We start from the raw sequence: 19186 nt of genomic DNA, 5'->3' as shown, positions 1-19186 counted from the left end.
ATGAAGAATCCATTTTCAAATTTCACTACTTGTTTCAATAATGTATTCTACAGTAGTCCCCCGCCCTCCAACAATCCAACATCCAACTCAGGTTTACACTGCCTTTCGTTGTCATGTTTCTTTTTCTTCTTCTTTTTTTAATGAGTTTATTTGAGTCAAAGGTGATGGCAATTGCCAGGAAACAAGATCTCAAATGCTCCCAGTTGTCAAGCTTCTTTAGTTCCTTTGATCACGAACACATTTCCTCAGCCTGCCCCTCCTTCCCTCCCTCCTTCCCTCCTAACTTCCTCTCTTTTTTCATGACATTGACATTTTTAGAGTAAAGACCAGTTTGGTAAAATGTGCCTCAGCTTAGGTTTGTTTGATTGTTACCTCATGGTTCCACTGCTTCATTCTTTCTTCTCCTTTTGAAATGCCAGAACTATATAGTTTTACAACTTTTTTGTAATTTTCAGACGATTCTTAACGCACATTCATCAATTTTTAACATTTTGCTGAATTTGTTATATTGTTCTCTCTTCCTCTTTCCCTTTTTGTGTGTTTGTGTATGTACATGTATAGAATAGTGTTTTTAAAAAATCTAAACCAGTTAAGAATAGGTGTCACCCTTTAAGTGACAACATAAAATTAAATTTAAAAGATTAAAATTGTGTATATATTTAAGGTGTGCAACATGATGATTTAGTATGGATGTACATATTGAAATGATTACTACAATCAAGCTAATTAACATTTCCATTTTCTCAACCCAAAATAGTTACCATTTTTATTTTATTTTTATTTTTGGTATGGTGAGAGCACCTGAAATCTACCTCTTAGCAAATTTCCAGTATTAAATCCATTATTATTAACTGTAGTCATTAAATCCATCTCTTAGCAAATTTCCAGTATTAAGTCCATTATTATTAACTGTAGTCATTATATTGTTAGGTCTCTAGATTTACTCATCCTACATAGCTGCAACTTTGTATTTTTTATCCAATAACTCCCCATTTCCCACCCCTCCCTACCCCTGGCAACTATCATTCTACTCTCTGCCTTTATGTATTTGACCATTTGTATGTTGTCTTTGGGAAAATGTCTACTTAGGCTTTTCTCCATTTTTTAATTGGATTGTTTGGATTTTGACACTGAGTTGTAGTTCTTTTATATTTTGAATATTAACCCCTATCAGTTATATCAATATGGTTTGCAAATATTTTCTGATCTAGAGATTGCCGTTTCATTTTATCAATTGATTTCTTTGACATGCAGAGGCTTTTTACCTTGTTTTTGCTTTTGTTGCCTGAGCTTTTGTTGCCATGTAAGTGACAGCGTTTGAAATAGATTGTTAGGGGCATGAAAAAGCTTGCCAGTTGAACAAAAGAACTTGGGTGTGAGAAGGGAATTAAACCAGAGGGATCAGCATGTGTGAGATGTAAGCCAGTAGCTGGTGAACAGCCACTTATTTATTTATTTATTTCCAGAGTAAATGGGCTGGGGGAGAATGGACCAAAAAGGCAGTTGGGGCTTATCATGTTAAGGAATTTGAACTTTATTCCATAAGTAAAAAGAAAACGTTGAAGATTTTAAAGCAAATAGATGATAGTATCATTTATTTTCTAGAAAAATGAACTCTCTTGCAATTTGGGGGAGAAAGGGCTAGAGAGACCATCTAGGTCAAGCATGTCAAACTCAAAGGCTAACACGGGCTGAATAAAACAAGGCACACAAGCCTGAGGACCATAAGTTTGACATGCTTGATCTAGGTGGCTATTGCATTACACCAGGTGATGAGGAAGACTTGAAGGAAGGGGAAGCAGAAGCGGGGGGATGCTTGCTGAATTCCTACTATGTGCCATTCATTTTGCGTATGATATCTCATTTAATGGTCACAAAAAAAAAAAAAAAAAAATGAGAGGTTAAGTAATTTGGCCAAGAACAGTCATAGCAAGTTTGTGGCATAGTTGCTATTTGAATCCAGTGCAAATCACATTGGGGTCATGAGGGATGGAGCAGGACTGCGAGAGAGCCATAGCACTCCGGAGGAAGCATTGTCTGATAGCCAGCTGGAACCAGGGCAAGGGAGACAGGAAGATAATAGCTGATGTTAACTGATTACTAGGGAAAGGAAAGACTTGGGGAAGGTAGAGAAAATGGTGGTTTTGTTAACAGGCTCTGTCAATTTGGTTTGGGTTGGGTTTGTGAAACATCTAGGACAAGGTATTTAATGGGCAGCTTGTCTCAAGAGCTCAGAAGAAAGTTAAAGTTAGAGACGGAGCTGCTAAGTCATGAGTGTGTTTACCCAGTGAGTGCTGGATGAGAACAGAGGTGGCCAAGGCAGAATCTTGGACACACTCCTCCCAAAGGATGATGGGGAAAGGAGAGTAAGTGAAAAAAAGAGAAAGGCTGGTGACAGAGCAGCGTCATGAGATTGGACCATTTCAAGGTGAGTGACCAGGACTACCAAGTCCTGCAGAAGAATTCCTGAAGAGGCCTGAAAAGTTTCAGAGGGATTAATGAGTGAGGTTACCCTAATGAGGGCAATTTCAGTAGATTGGGAGGAGCCAGCCTTCTGGGGGATTGAAGAGTGAATGGTAGAGGGTGTGGACGTAGAGTGGAGATTATTCTTTTAGAAATCTTAGTGTATGAAGATGATAGCAGTGAACATTAATGAGGGTTTGCTATTTCTTTACGAGGCACTGTAGTACAGGTAAAGGACTAACAGTCATACTCATTATCAGGATAATCCTTACAATACTTATATGAGATAGGCGCTATTATTATCCTCATTTTCTGATAAAATTATAGCTGAGAGAGTATAGAGAAGTTAAGCAACATGCCCAAGGTTATACCACAAATAAATAATAGAACCAGGACTCTAAGTCTTCCTGAGTTCAAGGCCGGTATTGTAAGTAGTTTGGGCTGGAGTCTATGTATAGACTTGTTGGTAGTTTGGGCTGGAGTCTATGTATAAGCATGGGGGGAAATCCCTGTAGTGAGGAGGATGTTGACTGTACGTATCAAAGAGAGAATAATGAACTGATGGAGCAAGATCTAAAGGATGAATATTAAACCACACACCCACACACACACACACACACACACACACACACACACACAAAAAGTGCCTAGTTTTGAACATTCCTTTGTTGAAGGCCAAAACACCTGAGAGAAGAATCTATGAATATGGACCAGGTGTCAGCTAAGGTAGCATTCTTTTTTAGAGATGTAAGTGAAATTGGCTTAAGTCCCCATTTCACATCAATTGGGAATTTCAAATGCCAAGTTTTCTGTTAATTCCTGGAAGCTCATCTTAGGGTTTCTTTGGCTTTTGAGTTTCTGCTTCCACTAAATCCCTCATCTCAGTTGTAACTCAATTCTTTTTTTTTCTTTGCTTATATGCTTTATTTATTTTAATTTTAATTCTTCATTGTTGAAAGTATTACATATGTCTTCTTTTTCCCTTATTGACCTCTCCCCGCCGGCTCCCATCCCTGTAACTCAATTCTTATTCTTGGGTTCCATGCTGTCCCAGTTGTAGGACTCAGACCTGCTTCCTCCCCCATCTTTTTTCCCCTTGATTTTACCCCAATCACTCACATAAGGCATTTATCATGTGATATTACTGAGGGCTTAGGGGATTTCAGATCCTTAGCAACACAAACAATGTTAAGCCCAATAACAGATATTTCTATTTTAAACAGGCTTTCAGCTCCCCCATCCCTGGAATTCTCTTCCCAAGCTCAACCTCCCATGCTGTCATTTCCTGACACTCCCCTCCCCCCATTTCCTCTCCTCTTTGCTCTCTTTCAGTTCCCATTTTTAAAAAAAGTAATCTGTATAGCTACCTCTTTGTTTCACAGATTTATTGTGAGTCAACTTTCTTCTTTTATATTTCAAGTGTCACATCAAGGTAATTTCCTCAATGAGGCATTTTCTATCCCTAAGAGGAACGCTGGCATCAGCTATAAAAATAATATATATATTTTTGCCCCAGTACTTATAGATAGGCTTAAAGGTAGGAAGAGGGAAAGTAGGAGGTCATGCCTGTAGCTTCTGTTTTCTCAACGTATATGATATATGCTCTTCTATTGAGGTAGGGATGGGTCTAGTAAATATTTGACAACTCAGGTGAGGGATTCTGTCAATAGAAATTTATTAGATTTCTAAAGTATCATAAAATACCATCTTTACATAGAATGATTCCTTTAAGCCTACAAACGTGTAGAATCTATTCCCTTGCTAGAGAGATTATTCAGTTTACCGAGTGCTGTAGTCATTATGAGAAAAGTTGAAAAAGCCATGGAGAAGGACAAAATCAGTGTAAGTAAACCAAAGCCAGGGTAATGGAGGTCACAGTCCTTGCTAAGCCTTTCTCTTTCCCACTGTAGGCACAGATACATGTTAATCAGTTTCAGCATTGCTCTGGGGCTGGAGAGCTGTTCATCTCACTGCTGGAAAAAGATAGAGGAGTTGCATTTCTTGTTCCAAGGGAACGCCCACCCTGATCAGGAACACCTTTCAGGGCAAACCAGCTGGCCCCACCCCTGCACCAGGCCTCTATCCTATCTAATAAAAGAGAAATATGCAAATTGATCATCACTCCAACACACAAGATGGCTGCCCCCATGTGATCAAAGATGGCTGCCCTCATGTGGACATAAGATGGCCACCACAAGGTGACCAGCAAGGGAGGGCAGTTGGGAGGCACCAGGCCTGAAAGGGATGGCAGTTGTGGGCAATCAGGCCAGCAGGGGAGGGCAGTTTGGAGGGACCAGGCCTATAAGGGAGGGCAGTTAGGGGTGACTAGGCTTGCAGAGGAGGGTAATTAGGGGCAACCAGGCTAGCAGGGGAGCAGTTAGGCATCAATCAGGCTGGCAGGGAAGTAGTTTGGGGGTGATCAGGCTGGCAGGCAGAAGTGGTTAGGGGCAATCAGGAAGGCAGGCAGGCGAGCAGTTGGGAGCCAGCAGTCCTGGATTATGAGAGGGATGTCCCAGATTGTAGAGGGTGCAGGCTGGGTTGAGGGAACATCCCCCTGTGCACAAATTTTGTGCCCCAGACTTCTAGTCATTTAATAAAAAACACATTTTGTCCTGGTTGGTAGCTAAGTGATTAGAGCCTTGGCCCTCTCACCAAAGGGTTTCAGGTTTCATTCCTAGTCAAGGGCAGGTTTGATATCTAGCTGAGGTCGGAGCATGTGCAGGAAGCATCCAATTGATGTATCTCACATCAATGTGTCTCTCTCACATCAACATTTCTCTCTCTCTTTTCCCCCCTTCCACTCTCTCTAAAAAAATCGATGGAAATATCCTTCAGTGAGAATTAACAAAAAACAACCCCCCCCCCACACACACACATTTTAACACAATAAAGGAGGAAAATATAATCTCATAATAAAGGACAGTCTTTTCATTTTTTTTTTTTTTTTTTTTTTTTTTTTTTTTAATAAATTTTTATTGTTCATATTATTACAAGTGTTCCTTTCCCCCCCCCTTCCCACCCCACCCTCTGCCCTTTCCCCACTCCCCATTGTCCTCATCCATAGGTGCACAGTTTATGTTCAGTCTCTTCCCACATTCCCCTCTTCCCTTTTCCCCAAGAATCATCAGTTCACTCCCCTTCCATACCTCTGATTCTATTATATTCAACAGTTAATATTGTTCATCAGATTTTTTTTTTAATTTCCTTGGTTTTTAGATTCACTTGTTGATAGTTACGTATTTGTTGTTCATAATTTTTATCTTTATTTACTTTCTCTTCTGAAAGAACCCCCTTCAGCAATTCATATAATTCTGGTTTGGTGGTGATGAACTCCTTTAGCTTTTTTTTATTAGTGAAGCTCTTTATCTGACCTTCGATTCTGAGTGATAGCTTTGCTGGGTAGAGTATTTTTGGCTGAAGGTTCTTGCTATTCATCACCTTGAATATTTCTTGCCATTCCCGTCTGGCCTGCATGGTTTCTGTTGAGAAATCAGCTGACAATCGTATAGGTGCTCCTTTATAGGTAACCACCTGCTTAGCTCTTGCTGCTTTTAATATTCTCTCTTTGTCCTTTGCTCTTGGAATCTTAATTATGATTTGTGTTGGTGTGGTCCTCTTTGGATTCCTCTTATTTGGAGTTCTGTGTGCTTCCTGGACTTGTAAGTCCAATTCTTTCCCCAGGTGGGGGAAGTTTTCTGTCACTATTTCTTTCAGTATGTTTTCGATATCTTGCTCTCTCTCATTTTCTGGGACCCCCATGATTCTGATGTTGGATCGTTTGAAGTTGTCCCAGAGGTTTCTTACATTATCTTCAATTTTCTGGATTCTCTTGCCTTCTAGCTTCTGCAGAGGAGTGTCTTCTGGCTCTTTATGTTCCAAATCTTTGACTTGATTCTTGCGATCTTCTATTCTGTTTTTAGGTCTCTGTAGAATATTTTTTATTTCAGACAATGTATTCTTTATTTCTTGTTGATCCCTTAGCATTTCTTGTTGATCCCTTTTCATATCCTCATAGGTCTCATTTATTTTATCGGCCTTTTCTAGGAGTCTCTTGAAAAACCCTATAAGTGTGGTTTTGAACTCTATATCCAGTCGCTTTTTGTCCTCCATTTCTTTCGTTTGTGATCTATTTGGTTTAGGCATTTTCGCAGGCAGCTTTCCTGATGGGGGCGGAGTTTCAGGGTGGAGCCTACAGCCTTGGCTTCCGTCAGCCCCGCCCTATGCGACTCCTGAGACTCAGGGAAGGACAGTCTTTTCAATTGAATAAATTCAGCTTTATTAAAAACTCCTAACTTGCTTTTGCTTTTCTCATTTAACTGTGGACTGATGAGAACTTCATCCTATCTTGCTCCACAAGATGTCCTAAGACAGGCATGTAATGCTCTAGTACCTTCAGAGATGATTATGAGAATCATGTGGAAACACATACTGGCCTATTCAAAAGTAAGTGAAAGAAGAAGAAATGGAAAGGATCAATATATGAAGATAACAGTTTTGTAAAATTTTGCTCTTGAGCTGGAAGGAAGCCACAGAGTTGGCAAATATTTTATCAGTTTTTATGATTTTTTTGCTGCTAATTTGTGTTCCTGCTAATATTTAGATATCTAGTGTTTAAATTAGTTAAATCCTATTTAATAAAGAGGGAATATGTAAATTTACCATCACTCCATCACAGAGATGGTGGCGCCCATAGCCACGAGATGGCGGTGCCTAGTCCCCTCAGTCCCGCTGGAGTTCCCCAGTCCTTTCAGCCCTGCAGGGGCGTGTGTGTGTGTGTGTGTGTGTGTGTGTGTGTGTGTGTGTGTGTGTCAGACGCACAGTGTGGCCAGACCCGCCCTCAGCCCCCCAGCCGCCTAGGGCTAGCCTGAGGCACAGAAAAGCCTTGGATGTTGGCTGCCCAGCCGCCCAGGGCTGCCTGAGGCTCAGGTAACAAGGGCCAGCTGAGGCTTGCTTTGCTGGCAGTGGCAGCAGCAGAGGTGTGATGGGGGGGATCACCTTCCCCTGATCACCAGGTCATCTCCTGCCCCTGTGGGCTCCTGGACTGTGAGAGGGGGCAGGCTGGGCTGAGGGACTCCCCCTCCAGTGCATGAATTTTCATGCACTGGGCCTCTAGTATGAAACATAAGAGGAAAATATTGAGCATCATTGCAGCATAGTTAAATGCAAGTAATGCAAAAGCATAGTGGTATTTGAGCTTTTCAAGTATTTTCAGGTGGGGGGCAGGAAGGGGCTGGAGAGGATCCATGGGGGGAAAGGGGAACATGTAATACTGTCAACAATAAAGATTTAAAAATAAAGTATTTTTATATTGAGCTAGTAGATTTCATATAGTTAACATATTTTTGGATTATACTCATAATTTATGTCAGCCATTCTTTTTCTAAATAATTACCTCTTCACTTTATAAACATGCTTTTCTTCATAACCTACACAATGTAATTATGTATGTCCCTTTTTACAAGAGTATAAAATATGTGATATTTTCCATGATAATAAGTTTTGGGTTGTGAGTTTTGGCTCTCAGCATTGATGGATGGGTAGAAATGTGATCACATTTTTATATGGTTCCATTTTTGACCTGTAGCATAACATTTGCAAGGCTGAATGCTTGAGTTGAAGGGATTAATATTTACTTTACTTTGGGATTGACTGGGTCCCTCTAGAATCATGCTCTCTCCATGGAGGCTGAGAAATAAGTTTGAACAATATTTAGGAAAATAGAGAAAAACTTCCTCTTCAATAAAATCTGGTTGCAAACATTCATGAGTTGGATAAAAACCCACACATTTTTCTTTAGAAAATCTGGTTGGTAGAAACTACAAGTTGTTATTTTTGTTTTTTTAAATATGTAAACTCCACATGTTATTAAGTTATACATATATACTATATATATATATATATATATATATATATATATATATATATATATATTTAAAAGTTTTAGCATGATTACTTTTTGAATCATGATTACTTTCAATTTTGATCTTACAGCCAAATTGGTTAACTGATGTTCTTTAAATACTTCTATGACATCTTGCCAATTTTCAGTTGGAATGCCTTGTTTACATGCGATGTTTTTAAGTAAAAGTAGTGAGCGGTTGATTTTCCGAGATTATGGGTACCTTTTTTTTTGGTGACAGCCCTGCAGTCATAAGCTGCCTATATATATGACATTGGAACGCAGCCATCAACATGCTGCGTAATTTTCCCTCTTTTCTCTGATTATAGCTCTCATTACACTGTTCTTCAGTCAGGCGTGCCATGTTGTGGCATGTTGTGTCTAACTGAACACATTTTAGCTACTCACTGGCATAATGTGGGCTAAATGCTAGGTGCCTCTCTGGTTGCCTTTGGGAACATTTGTATCTTTTTAAAAAATATATATTGATTTTAGAGAGGAAGTGAGAGGGGGGGAGAGAGAGAGAGAAATGTCAATGATGAGAGAGAATCATTGATAGGCTACCTCCTGCATGCCCCCTATTAGGGATAGAATCTGCAACCTGGGCATGTGCCCCTGACCAGAATCGAACTTGGGACCCTTTAGTCCACAGACCATTGCTCTAACCACTGAGCCAAAATGCCTAGGGCAGGAACATTTGTATCTTTAGTTGGAACTTCTAGGAGCAAGCTTAAGAAATTTTGATGACAATTTTAATAACTACTGATCATCAAGTGTGATTGCCTCTGCAAAGCTGTGGGCAGAGAAGAAAAACTCACAGGGGAGAGGGCTCTGGAAGGAAGAAGGGTCAGCTACATTATATTTCAGGGACAATAACTCATTTTTAGAATCTTAATTCATCATTACAAATTAGGTATCTTATGTAGATAACAGATTTGAATCAGGCTAAGCTTCCTAATGTGAAACTAGTACAAACTTATTTTTCACAACCACATGCAAGGTTTTTGTGTGTTTTTTAAAATACTCATTGGAGGATATTTTTCCATTGATTTTTTTTTTTTTTTTTTTTTTTTTTTTTTTTAAGAGTGGAAGAGAAAGGGAAAGACAAAGAGAAATATCGATGTGAGAGAAACATATTGGCTGCCTCTTGTATGCACCCTGACCAGAGCCTGGGCTGGGGAGGAGCCTGCAACCAAGGTACGTGCCCTTGACCAGAATCAAACCTGGAATCCTTCAGTCCACAGGCCAACGCTATGCACTGAGCCAAACCAGCTAGGGCAACAAATCCATTTTTGGCAATAATCTGTGCTTTGTTTTGGAGGTGATGTTAACTCAGTTTTTTTTACTACATTATTTGCAAACCACCCAAACTGTCCTCCCTTTTGCTGGCTAAAAAAACAGCCTCTTTTAAAGGATAACATCAAAACCAGGACTTTCAGAGAGAGCCATTTTGCAGGCTACTATCTGTGAAGCCTTACAAGGCGACCTTTTGTCTTTCTGGTATTGGTGGGCCGAAGGGAGGAGTAACCTGGGAACGCTAATCTAGAAATTGTCATGCATTGTTCTAATTATAAGCCACAGATTGCTCGATCATTCATATATGGTAAAGATCTGGCATAGTAGCTGTCAGCACTTTCTTTTAAAGTCAAAGCACTACAGGTGGACAAGTTCTCATCTGACTTTAATTCGCTGATAATTCCTGAATCACACTTCTTTGAAGGTTGCTGGGGGTCACCAATGGCTTGGCTGCGATTGATCTAGAAAGACTTCCTGAGTGGATTGTGGGTCTAGCAGCTGTCAGTATGGGAAATGACCACTGGCACCTCCCTCACTAGGACTTGAAGTAACTTTTATCAGTTTCTCCTTCTGGGTAATCACATTTCTTGGGAAGAATGGGTAATTGGTGAGGACCCTGTAAGGGAGTGTTTTGCTTAAATCTTAAACAATTTCCTGGTATAAGAACTGTCTTCTTTAATACAATTGGTCGCACTATATGCATTTTATATTTCTTTAACATCTCTAACTCAAACTATAATTCCCCTGTGAAAGAAATGCTTACCAACCTATTTAAACAACCAATCTTTTAGTCGTTTGTAAACTTTCTACATTTGAACTCATTTAAAACAAAATCAGATGCCTTAGTTAAATCTATGAAGGCAACATATAATTCACATCGCCGTTTCCAGCATTTCTCTTGCCTTGCAAGCTGTTAAAATTTCAGGCTCTGGAGTCAGACTGCCTGGGTCCTAATCCTGGCACCATCATCATCAGGTGTGCGATGTGGGCAAGTGACTCAACGGCTCTGGGCTTCGGTTTTCTCACCTGTGCGGGGGGAATCGTTATTGTGTAGGGTTCTTATAAGAATTAAATGAAGTAATGTAGGCCACAAACGGAAAGCTATCCATACTAGCCTAAACACCAAGTAAGGTTTTAAAAAATAATTTTACTTATTTTGAGTGGCAAGGCTCAGGCTCCCCTGTGGCAGCTGGAACACGTGCATACAACTGGAAAGTGAGCGTCCGTAGAGGCTCTCCCTCCATCTCCCACGGCTTGCTTAGTTTCCTTCTGTGTGTTGGCTCTATCTTCTGCAGACCAGCTTTCTTGGCTTATCTCTGGGCATCTATCCAAAAGTTTCCCCCCCAAATCTATACAAGTTATTAGATGAACCACTGTCCATTGCCCGACTCGGCTTTACAGTCAAGTTCCCAGAGGAGAGGAAGCACAGTCAGCTGGGGCTGGAGGGGAGGAGGCCATGATAGGATGAGGACTCTTTCCAAAGGCTGATGGTGCTCGGGGCCTCTAAGAAGGCGGTATAATGGTGGGGGTGGGGATGGAAATAATTGGTAACTCAGTGATAATCATGGTGACAGTGTTCAAGGGCGATTAAAAGCCCCTTGCTTTGACCATTAATTACTTATTTTTAAATACCATTTTATTGAAGGATAATATATCTCTAGAAAAGGACACACATGGCAAGTGTACACTTAATGATTTTGACAAACTGAGCATACTTGTGTAACCACTCCCCAGCTCAAGAAACAGAATTACTAGCAACCATGTGGCTCCTTTTCCTCCCCTCTTGTCACTACTCTTTAGGGGTGGTTTTGCCTGTTTTTTATATTTTATATTAGTGGAATCATACCCTGTATACTTTTTTTGTGTGTGTGGCTGGTTTCTTTTGATTAACATTGTTTGCAAGATGAATCAATATTGTTGTGTATATTTATGGAGCTTTCAGCCTCATTGCTGTATTCCATTGTGTGAATACACTATACTTGATTCTGTCTACTGGTGATGGACATTGGCAGTTTTCTATTATTGTCTATTCCTAATGGCGCTGCCATGAACTTGTTTTGTTGAATATGTATGCATTGCTACTTATTATGCATATTATAATATGTATAATAACATTATACATATTTTATATATGTATGGTGTGGTGAATTATTTTTCACCACACATGATTGAATTGATGGTCTCTTGTGGATGAATATTATGCATTTTATCTGGTGATTTCTTATTTTATGTTGTGACTTTCATGATAGGGCAGGGCATTATTTTAAACATTTTGCATACTTTGAAGAGACTTGATATATTTTGATAGGGGTTCAACTGTCTGTTGGTGGAATGAATGAGCAAACGGATGAGTGTTGTATGCTTCCTTCTTTTTCTGAGAACAAGACCTATACACGGAGTGGTTCCATAGCCATGTTTAGAGAAGGTTGACCTGTTGGGTAGCCTAAGCTCATTGATTGAAGGATGGACAGGAGACTCAAACCAGGCCGATCATGTCTTTTCTGGAAATTAAAAATTTATAACTAAAAGAAAGAGGTTGGGTACCACTGAGACCCTCTGACTGTGATCTGGAGAGAAGACCCCATGGGCTCCTGCTGTTGGTACCAAAGGCACACTGGTTTGTCTTTTCTGCTTTCTCGAAGCAGATACCTATCTACATATATGACTGTTAAAAAACAGTGCAAGATGATACCTCGATGTGGGATTAAAAGGAGACAATGCCAATAAAGGGTTTCGTTTATTGCCTGGCAATTAAGTATGTATAAAATATGTATTAGAAGGGTGATGATGGGATGATGTCTGCCTGCAACTGGAAAACGGGCACTAGAGTGTGACAGTGAGGGATCTGCTTAGAGGAGATGATGATGATGCAACGAAGCCGTTTGAAATAGGCAAGGAAGAGAGTGTGGAGAGGAAAACGAAGGTAGCCCATGTCCTGTCTAGTTAGAGATAGGAACCCTTTGAGCTAGAGCTGTTTGGCAGGAGAGGACAGGCTCACACGATACAGAGGAGGCAGAAGGTGGTCAGCAGCAGCAGTGAGGGCTCCAGTGAAGTGGAGGATACACCAAATTTTGGTTGAGTATCCTTTAAAAAAATACATATTTTATTGATTTTTCACAGAGAGGAAGAGAGAAAAGCATCAATCAGCTGCCTCCTGCACACCCCCCCACTGGGGATGTGCCTGCAACCAAGGTACATGCCCTTGACTGGAATCGAACCTGGGACCCTTCAGTCCACAGGCCAATGCTGTATCCACTGAGCCAAACTGGGAAGGGCAAGGAATGCTTTTGATTTTTAAAAATTTGCTTCCCTCTGACTTTCCTCAACAAAAAGGGGTTGCTTTTGTACATAGGTGATGGTGGTGGGACTTTAAGTTAGGTCATAGAAATAAAGAAGAGAGTGAAGTGTGAGGGGAAAGAAAAAAATAGGAGAGGGGAGAGTAAGATGTCAGGAAGGAGAGAAGAAAAAGGAGCATCAGAAAGAGGAGGGGCTGATAGGAGTGGAAGTTGAAGAGTGCGCTCTGGAAACAGGTTGCTAGGTTTGTTTGTTTTTTCAAAGTTTTGTTTTGCAAATGGAATCCTTAGTTCAGACTGTCCTCCGTGGGAAACTAAGCAGTCCTCCGTGTTTGATTGGCCTCCTGGCTAGAGCACGGGCCCGGGCTCCACCAAAGAGAGTGTGTGGACGGGATATGGCAGCTGTGGAGGCAGGCTCTGGGGAGCATGCAGAACGTCTAAAGCAGCAGACCACCCAAGCACAGGGATAGGAGCCAGCCGGTGGCCTTGGCCCTCCCCAGCTTCTCCAGGTCCTGGTGTGGTTTGGGTTCCCTGGTTACAAAACCCTGGAGTAGAAGCCCTGGCCCTTAGGAATTAAAAATGATAGATCCTCCCTTCCCCCAATTGATGGATGGAGTATGACGTAACCTGCACCTTCGGCCTGGACATTCCTGAGCACCTAACCAGGCACCTTATATGGACTGTACATGGAAGCACCTGCCAAATACCCTAAGCCCCCATTCCTAAGTCCCTAGGTCCCTAATCATGTGCCTTATATGAAACCACCAATCAGAATGTGCTGAGTACCCTAAGCCTCCTCCTTTCCCTTTCCTCCCCTCAAAAGGCGCCTTCACCCCTGCACGTGCTCTCTTCCTTTGCAAGGCAGCCCGGCAGGGGTCCTTCTGGTCCTGGTTTTCGGCCCTCTGTCTCATCTTTCAAAAAACATGTAAAAAACATCACATTCGTGCAAATTTGAGCTTAGGTTATGTTGCAGTTATAGATTTTAAATGGCTTTAACTCATTAACAATAATGGTCAGATGTACCTTTTTGGATTGGTCAGAGTTCCCTCACATCGGTTAAGTCTTGCCCTGGCTTTGCAAGTGTGGAAGTGGTCTGTTAATGTAAAAAACAAAACAAAACAAAACAAAACAAAAACAACAACTATTGTAACCTGTAAAGAATTTTTGTGAGTTTATTTGAGCCAAACATATGGCATGAAGCAGAACCTCAACAAACTGAGATAGTGCTCCCGAGAGTGGCTGGTTACATTTGTATTTATACATTGCAATCAAAGGAGGAACATAGGTGGGTTACATGAAATCCATTGGTGATAGGTTAAAGAGGTGGGATAAAGCAAAGCAGGGAAACCCCTGGGATTGGATAAAAAGTAAAATGATGGACTCATACTTGGGGGGGGGGGGGAGTGTAGGAACAATTAACATGATAATGAAAGAATTTGTGGTATCTGTCCTGGCGCCCACCACATTGGGTTGTGCCCCAGGGGCTCCAGAAAATTCTAGCCTGGAAATAAATGAAAAAGGAAAGTTACAAGTTACCCAGACATTTCCAGGGTATGTTATCATAGATGCAAAAAGACAGATCGGCCCAGTTAAAGTAGAGGTTGATCTTGTCAGCGAAGATAACGGCCTGGGATCTAACTGCCCACCATAACTGCGTTTAGTTAAAGTTTAATTTCAGACCATTCTTTGTGGTTCCTTTAGGTCTCAGAGTTTGCAAGACCGGGTGCAGGCCTCCCCTGAGCTTGTCAGGTCAGCATATGGCCCCTTTCGTCCACATCTCTTAGGACTGGAGGAAAGGTGCCCGCTTGGTTCACAGGGGTTGGCTCTATAAATATTTCACATGGTTGCTCTCCGCTTTGGTTAATTATTGCCACACGACTGGATTAAGGTTGTTGGTGGTTTTTTATTTTCTTGCACAACCCCGGTATTTCCTAAGCATTCAAGCCGTGCAGCCTTTTTTTAAAAATATATTTTATTGATTTTTTACAGAGAGGAAGGGAGAGAGATAGAGAGCTAGAAACGTCGATGAGAAACATTGACCAGCTGCCTCTTGCACACCCCCTACTGGGGATGTGCCTGCAACCAATGTACATGCCCTTGGCCGGAATCGAACCCGGGACCTTTCAGTCCACAGACCGATGCTCTCCCGCTGAGCCAAACCGGTTTTGGCCGTGCAGCCTTTTGTCTTGCGGTTAAGTATGCAAAGTGTTTCCAAACGTCCAGAGCATCTCCGGAGCCCATTGGTTCATTGGGGGCGGCCTTTTCTATAGGGCTGCGTTTATTTCCAGGCTATACTTTCGGGGCTTTCTCCGCGCTCCCCGGATGGGGTCTTCGCGAAGGGCCAGGGGCGCCGGGAGGGCGCGGGTCTGGGGGCCCTGCCCCGCGCGGCCTGTCCCCGGCGGGCGCCGCTCACGCACGGCGGCGTCCTCCTTCCCGCCGCACTTCCCACAATCCCCCGCGGGGCCGCCGCTCCCGGCCCGGCCCGTCCCGCGCGGAGAAGCCTCCGGAGCCTCCGGAGCCAGCCGAGGCCCCCGCGGCCCTTCGGGCGCCGCCCGGAAAGTCTCGAACGCCGCCCGCTCCGCGGCTCCCCGAGCGCCCGGCTTCGGGCATTTCCGGCCGGCGCCCTTCGCGCTTCGGCAAGTTCCGCCGTCCCTGGTCGGAAATGGCTGCCGGCCGGCAGGGGGAGCCGGGGGTCCGGCGCGGCCTGGAAGGCGGGCGGCAGGCGGCGAGAGCGGCTTTTGGGAACCCGAGTTTCCCACCGGCGGCGGCGGCGGCGGCTCGTCCCTGAACTGGAAGCCGGTAGGACTCCTGGCGGCGGCCGGAGCCCGGAGCGGCCGCGGGGGGCGGCGGCCCGGAAGGGGCTCGGGGTAGGGACCTGGGGGCTGGCCGGCCCCCTGCGCAGGGCACCGGGTCCGGCCGCGCTGGGGCCCCCGGAGCCCGCGGAGGCTGCTGCCCGGCGCGGGAGGGGCTTGCTTGCGGTCTGGTCGTAGGCCTTCCCGGGCGGCTCGGGGCCTGGGGAGGGCACCTCCGGGGCCTCAGCCGCGGGGCGAGGAGGGTCAGCCGGGCTCGGTGGGGCTTTGAACACGCCCTCCCCACCCCCACACGCCCCCTACAGCCCCAATGTGGGTGCCTCCACCCACTTCCATTCCTTTTTTCTGAGAGATCGGCTTCAGCGGTGCAGCCTCTAATGCACTTTAAATCCTCCCCCCGTCCCCCCCCCCATCCTCTGCCCCCCTGTGTGTTTGCTGCGGCGTGTGTAGAGCATCTGCGGTCGAGGAAGGGGCTTTTCCCGCTGTCCCCCTCCTGGGCTCCCTGTGCACACACTCTCTCCCACGTCTGCTCTGCTCTGCGCTGCATTCAGACGGGCGCCTGCAGCTGCTCTTCCTCTGGCTCCTGCTCGCCGGGCTCAGCCCCCTTCCTGATGAATAGCCACTTCCTGTGCGATAGGGGCCAGGTGCCGCTGGGGCAGGAGCATCTGGGGCTCCGGGGCCCAGGCCCCGGCTCCGGAGCGCTGGGCCTGGCTGGCGCCGCCAGGGCAGGACCAGGGGCTGCGGAGGGAGCTGCTGAAACCCTAGCCGAGTCCCCGACCCGCGCTGCTGGGGGTTCGTCCTGATCCGGACCCCCCGGGGATGGGCACGGCTGCCTCCCTGCAGCCCCAGGGTATTGTGTTCATCTCTTCTCCACGCGGAGCCAGTGTTTCAGCTCCTTTTTTAGAGGTCTGTGGCGATTCAAAGGACTTGGATTTGGTGGCTTTCTCCCTCTCACCTGGACTTTCTCTTCTTTCCTTTTCAAAAATGCTAAGGGCTTCCGCAAGTCCTCTCGGTTGGACTCCTGAGGAGGAGGCATCGGAACAGCACATGCCCTTTTTTTGCTCCTTCCATCTACGAGTTACTTAAGAGGCATCTTTCGCTTTCTTGTTACTTTATCCTGTTCTTCCAATTTAGGTAGGATCAGGCTTGAAGGCCGGGCTCTCCATGTGTTTGTTCTTTTGTTTTTAGAAAGCTTTTGTGTGTTACAGTCTACATTCGCTCCTGTTTTGCTCAGCAATTAGCCTTGATTAGTGCTCCTGTGTCAGAATGCTCTGGGATAATAACCTGTGGGGCCTTGATAGTCTTGAGTAGAAGCGAAGCGTTCTCAACAACTTACTGAGCGGGGGGACTTTTAAATTTTTCATGATGAAAGAAAAGCTGTCTTCTTAAACTCTTTACTTGCTGGGTTAAAAATACCTTATCCTGTGGGGAGCCTGAGGAACCCTCATAAGTATTCAGAAGAAATGTAGGCAACTAGCTGAAATGCTTTCTGGAAGAGAAATAGAGTTGTGGATCTGCAGCATACTTGAAGCATTGTTTATTTACTACCCAAAGACATAGGAGGCACACCTACAAACCAAAAGATTGACAAGCGTGTGTGTTCATTCCCCCACTCCTCATTTTCTGAAGGGGCGGTCGCTGGCATTAAAGGTTTGGTGTGTAGTTGGAATCTCTTAATGATTAGGCCTCAGAAAAGACTTGAAGTAAACAGGCTAGAGAGAAACGAGTCAGGGTTAACCCTGAGAAATGGAGTTCTAAGAGAGGGGGGGAAAGTTCAAAGGATGGTTTGGAAACCAGCAGAAGAATGTATATGGGGATTAGAAAAGGACACGCCTTTTCCCTCAGGACACTGGGCTAGCTATTGAGTGAAAAGTCATTGAGGAGTGGTAGGGGTGTGGGGGGGTGGCAGTGGTGTGTGTGGGGGGGGGGGGGGGGGAGGAGGGGGAAGGGAAGGTCCCTAACTGAGGTGGAACTGGTAAGTAGTCCCAGGTGGAGGGTTGAAAATATTGCCTGAAGCAATAGTAGAGTTCGGCTTTAGGGGAAAAAATGAAGATCCCTCCAGATCTGTAGTTGGCAGAGATTTGGGTGCCTTTGCTTATAGTTATGTCAGAGTGAGGCAAGGTATAGGAACCATCCTAAAAGTGTGCACTGATTTCTCCTGGGTACTAAGTTTAGCTTGGAAAACTTCACATTCAGCCATTGTCTTAGCATGTTTATTTCTACTTTATTTTTGCTTTCTCTTAATTTTTGGTAACTTTCTTTTGAAAACCTGTAATGATAAGCTAACTAAGGGGAAAGAAAGGATTTTTCAGGTATTTGTAGGCTCTATGAAAGTGGTGGGGTTCAAGCAGAGAGAGTTTGAGAATTCAAGAGGGACAGGGATAAGCTCACTTATAAGCATGATCTTTTCCTACCTGAACCAGCCCACATTTCTTGTACGACTTTTTCAGATCTCTCTGGTGATGTTACTGGTGATGTAGGTGGAAGAGAAGCAGGATTAAAATTTTTGTAATCTTGAGTGTATAAGAAGAATATGGAGACTCCATTTAGTGACATACGTACCTCCCCTACACTTAGGCCATGCTGGTTAGGGTAGAATTCTGCTCATACACACCGATATGATCCATTAGAATCCCAGGGATGGAGCCATAGGAAGACGAACTATATCTCAGCATTCAGTCACCTCTGTGGCTTATAACCTGAGAGTATTTTTACAGAAAAGTAGGTAAACTTTTTCTGTGAAGGGCCAAATAGTAACTGTTTAGGGTTTGCAACTATTCAGATCTGCTGTTGTAGAGTGAAAGCAGCATCATATACTTAATAAATATAGACAGTACATATATGCATACAATCCATAACAGAAGGAGCAAGGCAGCTGGCTATGTAATTTGGCAGTGCCTGCCCTAGCGTATCACCTCCTCAAATACATGTCATTACTTATGTTTATTTCTCCATTTGACTGTGCCCAATACCTTTTAGACTGGTCAGTGATTAATGATTAACATACTGGTATTTGCTTTAGTGACTTTTTCTTTGTTATCTTCTTATATTGTTGTCATTTTAACACACTTCTTCAACTTCATTTAAACGTTTTTCCCCCCGATAAATATTTGATACACTGAAGGAGGAATAAAAACATGAATTAGGTTGAGAATATGCCATTAGCCAGTGTCTAGTAAGAGAGATAAGATGTAAATACATGGTGATGGTAGATTACAATGTCTTAAGTTACTGTAGTTCTTTTCCATCATCTAGTACTTTTTTAAAAAAGATTTTTTACGTAATTTATTATTTTTCTTTTTAAAATTATTTTTATTGATTTCAGAGAGGAAGGAAAAGGGAAAGAGAGATAGAAACATCAATGATGAGAATCATTGATCAGCTACCTCCTGCACGTTCCCCACTGGAGACCAAGCCCGCAACCC

At 43.6% G+C, this 19186-nt stretch overlaps 1 protein-coding gene across 5 annotated transcripts in view; it reads left to right on the top strand.

Annotated features, from left to right (window-relative positions):
• Positions 1–19186, top strand: part of EXTL3 (exostosin like glycosyltransferase 3) — a 110936-nt gene that overhangs the window by 40510 nt on the left and 51240 nt on the right. The window contains exon 1 of one of the 5 annotated variants that reach the window (XM_084886380.1): positions 15604–15750. The exons of 2 other annotated variants lie outside the window; for them this stretch is intronic. The gene's annotated coding sequence lies outside the window, so the exon portion shown is untranslated. Of the gene's footprint in view, positions 1–15603; positions 15751–15797; positions 15819–19186 lie in introns of those variants that run through there. 2 more of the 5 variants (XM_084886376.1, XM_084886378.1) reach the window with 2 other exon arrangements.

This window comes from Pipistrellus hanaki, assembly GCF_964339955.1.
Source record: "Pipistrellus hanaki genome assembly, chromosome: 5".
NCBI lineage: Eukaryota > Metazoa > Chordata > Mammalia > Chiroptera > Vespertilionidae > Pipistrellus > Pipistrellus hanaki.
This window is presented reverse-complemented; position numbering and strand designations above follow the sequence as displayed.